This window comes from Genypterus blacodes, unplaced genomic scaffold (assembly GCF_046128005.1).
Source record: "Genypterus blacodes isolate CSIRO-AG114 ecotype Tasmania unplaced genomic scaffold, CSIRO-AGI_Gbla_v1 ptg000056l_1, whole genome shotgun sequence".
Classification (NCBI taxonomy): domain Eukaryota; kingdom Metazoa; phylum Chordata; class Actinopteri; order Ophidiiformes; family Ophidiidae; genus Genypterus; species Genypterus blacodes.
In genome coordinates this window covers 1,227,702-1,234,843 of record NW_027466868.1, presented here as the reverse complement: position 1 = coordinate 1,234,843, position 7,142 = coordinate 1,227,702, and positions in this window count along the sequence as shown.

The following is a 7,142-nucleotide window of genomic DNA, read 5'->3' as shown; positions in this document are numbered from 1 at the left end:
ACTATAATGATACAAATACTGGCACTTAAGACGGCTCAAGTGCCACTGTGAGCAACGGGGGAAGTGTCACCATAGATGCACACGTTGATACGCAAGCGTCACCATGTACCATTGTCATTCACACATGGAATTGTATGAAACTAACCAAAGAACTCAATGAGCTCGAAGCACAGTTCATCGATTGTTGAGGCGTGCGTGATCCATTCTCCTCGCAGATGTGCCGCGGCTGAACGCAGGGCCAACAACACGCCCACAGACGCAGCACAGCAAACCAGACCGGGACTGTTTACAGTTCATTATGAACACTGCCTATGTTTGTTTTACATCAGAGCCAGAGGAGAATCGAATCTTGTGACCTGAAATGTAATAACCTCGTCTGACAGCGAAGTCTATTCTATGTTACACGTGAACAGCATGATGCCTTTGTGACGCACTAACATGAATTTGCTGGAGTGTTTGTCGATGAAAAGCTAACACAGATTTCCGAGCCGTGTTCCTGGCTGGAGCAAAACACCAGAACATCTCTTTAGGGAAACAGAGTTATTATTATAATTATTATTATTGATTCCCCCTCTGAGCGCAACCAGTTTGAGCAGGTTCGTATAAACTGGAGTCAATTAAATGCCTCATTCCTCTGCTCTTCTCCCTGCACTTATATTCCGCCTGGCATTTAATGCAGAAACGCAGCACAATTACACTGCTGGAGCGAAGACAAAGGCCCACTCAGCACATTTAAAAGGCGAGACGTTTCAGGTCTGATGATGAACTCTCAGCTTCTGCGGGCCACTATTGTACGTTTTTTAGTGGTAAAGTGTGAGTTTCTGAGTAATGCAACTTCTCTTTTTTGTTTTACAGCCACGTTTCTCAAACTTAAGGTCCACTGCGCCTGGGACTGCCAGAGGTAATAAGTATTCAATGCTTCTGCAGGAGCATTTTCCAGACTGAGGTGCATTAAAATTCTCTCCCTGACATCTCTATTCTTCAGTTTGAGTCCACCCCTTGCCACTTTGTGAGATGCACATCTATCCATCTATTTTCTATAATTACCTTTTTATATTCAGCGTCAAATGAGGTTGGAGTCTATCCCAGCATGCAGCGGGGGGTGAAGCGGAAATACACTGAGAACGCACACGTTTATGTATGATTACACAGGTGACAGATGAGCGTGTCAGAGCAGAAAGTTCAGCATCAAGTGAGGGAAACTCTTTTGATGCTGCGATCAAAGTTGTTTCTCAACTTGTTACTGAATCAAGATGTGCTGATGTTGTATACGTACATCTGCATTGGTACACAAAAAGAGCACAACGGTGACGCAATCTCTGAGCCTCAGTTTGTCCTTTTTGGCTGCTTGAGCTGGTCTGAAAAGCACACAGGGTCTCAGTTTCCAGAGATATTTTAGAGTGAAGTTTAGTGGGAAATCATCCGGAGTTAAAGAGGTTATTGATTTTGACCTGGATTCCACATCCAAAAATGATTGGTTCACACTCCAAGAAACGAGTAAACAAGCACAGCTCAGACTGCAGCGAGTCTCCATGGAGGAAAAGTGAGGAGTAAAGTGGGAAGAAAATGCAAACAAGGTGCACAATTCCCTCAATTGTTGGTATTTTTGTGGCTAACTTATTTATTTAAGTGCTGATTATGATTTCATCCATTTAAGCTGTATATGTGTCTCCCATGATGATCATTATTGATTTAAAGGCCTCATTTGTTCTCAGATTCTGTTTCCTCAGAACCCCAAAAAATCCTGTTAGCAAACCTGAAGTACTTATATTTTATTTACATGTCTGGCGCCCGCCGATGAGTACAAACACCACCTAACACCTTGAAACGCCAAAGAGGGACGCGACCTCTGCTTTCCGCAAAATGTGCGCGTGTAAAATCAAAGGAGGCGTGAAGAAACGGCAGCGTGGACATAAAAACCAAAACCCATTAATCCATATCAAGCGTCCCCGCACGCTGTGGAAGTGCACTCGGGAGCTCCGGCCATGAATGAATCACCGTTATGAGGGGGTGACTTTGTGTTCCGAGTGCACCCCCACACACAAAACCCAGACCAAGCTTCCTGACTGAAGCCGTAGCCTGGTGCTCTGCCTTACCCTCGGGGCGCTCTTACACCATGTCGCCTGCCAAGGAGAGCAGCTTGCTATGAAACCATGGATATTGAAGCCCTTATCCTGTTGTTCTGGCTGGCAAACGGCACAGAAACCAAGCTGCTGCCCCAATTCAGCATCTCTGAGCATGAAGAAGTGTTAAGATATGAAATATAGATTGTGTGCACTCTATCAGGTGTAGAAGATATAAACTGCAGTGTATGAAACAAAATATCCTGCAGCTTTGTACCAATACTTGCGCAATCCGGCTCTCTAAAGAAACACAGGAGAGGCGTTCTTTGAAATTTACTTACTTACCATCTACAGCGGTGGTTCTCAATCTTTCATGAATGAAAGCATTGCGGTTTCAATTGTTTGTTGTCTTGAAAGTGCAGAGAGAGCAAGTTATGCATAAATCTTGCATAAGGATGGATGTTTATTCAAAAAAACACACAAACAATTGAATTCAAAGAAAAACTCTGCTATGCGGACGAAAAAATCTGTTTGATTCTATTGCATTTTAAACAAATAGTCTAACCAAACTATACATTTAAGGTACAGCTACACTTCAACGTCAAGCTTTATTGAGGGAAACATGGAGAGGCCGAACATGAACACGCGTGTGCTCCTTAAAAGCCGCAACGGGACAAGGAAATGACGGAGAAGCGGACAATTAGGAATAAGTCCGGAAGTGATGGGGAATTATCTGCATTGGGAGCGGCATAATTGTAGTGAAGGCTGATTGTTGTCAGTGTACTGTTGTTGCCTCATGTAGTGTTTGATGCTGTTTTACATGACATTCTCACTGACATCAGAGCTAGTTCATATACAGGAATAGATTGAGCTTTGAGTGGGATTGATTCCTTCCATTCTCATCAAACAACTCCTTTTTCCTGCTTCAATCAATTGGGGAATAGTTGCTGCTTTCATGAAGTGGACTGATGATGTAAATCCGGGCTTTAACCATTATTGATTTACCTTATTAAATCTATACAGCCAGCAGATAAGCAGGGGAGTTGGAGTGGAATTCTCCGCCTGCAACTCAATATAAGAAAGAGCTCTCATTCCACGTACAGGCGCTGAATATGGAGGAATTTGGATTGAATGGATTGAGAGAGTTGAAATTAAATTTGGATGTAGAGGTAAAGTTTCAGCTGTTTGTGAGGTTTCTGCACGCACACACACACACACACACACACACACACGTAATGCTGCTGGTTGTGTTTGGCTCCAAATAGAGCATGAACTGAACAACTGACACAGACATAACAAGTGTGAGATTTGACACAGATTTTGATCCAGTTCCTGCTGTTCATATATTAAAGCATATACTCTGAGAAAGAAGAAGCTTGTCCATTGATGATAAATGTATCTGTCAATGATCAATCAAAACTTTGCATCCTGCTGGAGCCAACAACATCCCTGCTTGTTGCATGGTTCTAGCCCGTACGACGACTCATAGCCTGAATTAGCAAAATTGTTAAATCTCCAGCATGCCCTTGGGAACCAGAAATGTGCTAAAAATTACCACACACAAACAAGCCGACAGACACAGTTGAAAAAAGCCAAAAGTCGGCCTGTAGGAGTGCTACGTGAAAACTGTGTTTTCGCCGTAGCAGAGCCACGGGCTACAGGCGCGGCCTGCCCGTGACGAGCGCGGGTACAAGAAAAGGGCTCTGAGCTATTTTGTTATCTTGCAACTGTCACTAATAAACATTCTGGGAAAAGCGCTAGAGCGAGAGAGAGAGAGAGAGAGAGGGAAAGAGAGAGCGAGAGAGTCACAAGCCACTCTTGTGCTCTGGCATTGGAACAAATTCCTTCCTATGATCACACTGAAGAAATATGAGCTGGTCGCCCAAAGTGTTTCTAATAATATTCCAAGTTAATGACCCATTTGGCCCGGCTCGGCCCACTTTGAGCACCGAGCCGATCGCTGGATGGATGGATTTCCGTTGCGGGCTTGGTACCATCCCTCCATTCAGTTGACTGATTGCGCAATTAACTGTTTCATCGAGTGCCATTTTCCATGCTGCCACGCTGACTGCTCTTCTCCCAGCATCCCTTTCTTTTCCCGCCTCAAAGAGCCTCAAAGAATCACCAGGCACAAAGATGAGACGTACGCGTCTCTCCCTTTATTCCGCCTTGTTCTCCTCGGTTCGCCTGGGTTTCATCTTCCTCTGTGTTTACCTTTCAGTCACCCTCCGTTTCGCTTCTGTTCCGGCAAAACATCGAAGTCATATCAATTAGCGGCGTAAACTTTGCACCTCTGCACTCTGCGTCGTCTCTTTGATGCGTTCACACCCTCTTCGTTCACACCGTCTTCCTCCATCTCCTTCTCCTCTGTTGTGTATTCCATAAGTTGGACCGACGTGGGGATTGGCGGGATAAGAGATGAGGGGATCTAACAGGAAGGATACAGGTTCAGCCTGTACAACATTTGAATATCTTGGCTCCTTTGAGGATATTTTAGAGGGTAGCTGAGGGCAGGAAATACATTTCATGATTTCTCATATGTATGCACGGGACAGTTACCTTCTCCATGGTTTTGTTTATCCTCTTAGCAGGAGTAAACGGTCTCTGCCATTTGCACACGCCAATCTGTGACTGTGAAGCCGCCCCAAACCTCGCTAATAGTCAATAATAAAGGTCAACGAGGAAGTCAAACGCTTCTTCGATGTTACCATAGAGACATGGGAATATACCACCTGCAGAATGCTTCTTTCAATGTCTGTGGCTGATCAAGATTAAAAACTAAACTAATTAATTCAGTGGAATTTGCATCACCTCTACAATCTGCTGTGATAATCCCTCCACCTCAAACTACTAAGCCATCATAAATATAAGCAAGTCCCTCCACCTGACGCTTCCTCTTTCGGTGATGGAACTCATTGAAAACACTTCTTTACACACTACATACTGCAATATTTAAGTGGAGACCCTGGTTCATATTCCTTAAACCACTTGTGCCTTATATGTAAACAAAGGAAAGCACTCACGAGTCCAATTACTTTGCCGATGATGCCATAAACTGGCCGCGCCTGAGAGGGAGTGGGAGGGCGTGAACGCAGTAATGCAGCGACACAATCACATTTCTCACTTGAGCAGATTCGTAACAACGTGACCTTTCATCCCCGGAACACACACTTTGTGCTCTGGTCTAATGGAGTGTGTGTTCACTGATATACAAACGCTACTTCCTCAGAACAAACCAGGGACGGACAAAATCCCCTCCAAATCTTTAAAATCAGGCACTTGCCACTTCATTATGATGACATTTGAGGTAATTTACTGTGAATGGCTTTATGTGAAGAGCCGCTGATGCTAATCGGTGCTATAGACAATTTTAGTTGCTGACTGGCCCCAGTATGGTCATTCTCCTTTTTTCAGACACACACCCAAGTGATGAGCTATTTTCAATTGATTCAACGTCAATGGTTTCATAATTATCTGAGTCTGTGTCATCATTCTGTGACCCTAAAACTATAAATAAGAGCACAGTTATAGTCGAGAACACAGCACAGTTGAATCACCAATGCCACCAAAATCTATAAATAACCTGAGTTTGAGTCCCAAAACTCCATTCTTCTCAGTATGAATCACATATGAGTCACAGACCGAGTCCTAGACACCTCGGAGTTTCCCCCAGACCTCTCAGAGGGTCGTGTGGTTGGACTTGGGGTCACCCTGAGGCGAAACACCAATTCCCAGAAGTGACAGGGAAAGTGAGTTCTATTATTTGGAACGCCAGCCTTTAAATTGTCTCACACTGTGCCTGTGCATCTTTTGAAGTTGACAACGTTCCTTCATTTGGAAGTGGAACACGTCGTGCCTCGCTTTAATACGCCGGCGCTTGTTCCTCTCACTGTACATTGGCTCGTTTCATCTCAACTGTAATGTATTCCAGATAGTTTCTCCTTTATAAGCACTCCGCCGCAACAGCTGATGCACATTCCGCATTATTCTGAACGCTCCTCCAGCACTTTCCCGGCTCCTCACCTCCAATCTTTGAACTCACGAGTATGCAGCGCTGATTTTCACTTATTTTTTTGGTAAACTTTGCAACAAACTTTAACTCGTGCCGGAGCTGCGAGTGTCTGACGGAGCACTCGTGTCTTTGGGCTCCGTGTGTTCCTCTACTCGCATCCTTTGACATCAGAAGCGAAAAAATAATCGTCTTTACCCACAGGCCCGCGCTGCACGGTAGCAGCGAGAGTCAAGAAAAGACGAGAATATTTTACACACACACACACACACACACACACACACACACACACACACACACACGCAAGTTCTGCTCCACTTTCAATTTTCCCAAAAATCTGGAACGTATTAAATATTTATTCCTACCGTGGCTTTAAATCGATGTTGCAGTTAGAAGAAAAATAAACCTAATTAGGAGTCAGTCTAAATAACACTACATGTAATATGATTGCACACACACGCACACACACACACACACTGCCCCAGGGGTTTCAGTGTGTAATCTAAGACAGGTTATCATTACATCGTGATTTACATGTGTACCAACACCTGTAATCGATGAGTCACTGGGACATGATGCTACATGGGCCCGTACACTTGCTTGAAAGTGTGTTTTGTATGTGTGTGTGCGTGTGTGTGGGTTGCCGCCCCCCCCCCCCCCCCCCCCCCCCTTCCGTCTCTAGCATGTGTTTTTTTATACCACCCACCCCAAATCTCACAGCAGAGGCTAATTTGATCCTCATGACAACATTGCACACTCCTACAGTACATGCCCACACACACACACACACACACACACATACACATACATACACACTTGGCTGGGCCTGTTAGTGATGATGAAGCAATGCGTGCAGCTCCATCGCACACACACACATACGCATGTCTCGTCATCATCTGCTCGGCGTAATGTGTGTGATGAGCTTCGCTGGGCCGTCCATGTCGATGCGTCGGCGCCCACACGCCCTGTGCAGACGTGCGGCACTTTCCTCGTGGGTGGGATTCATAATCGTTCACGATGCTGCAGTGTCATCTACCCGGCCGCTCGGCGGGCTCCCACTACACTCATTT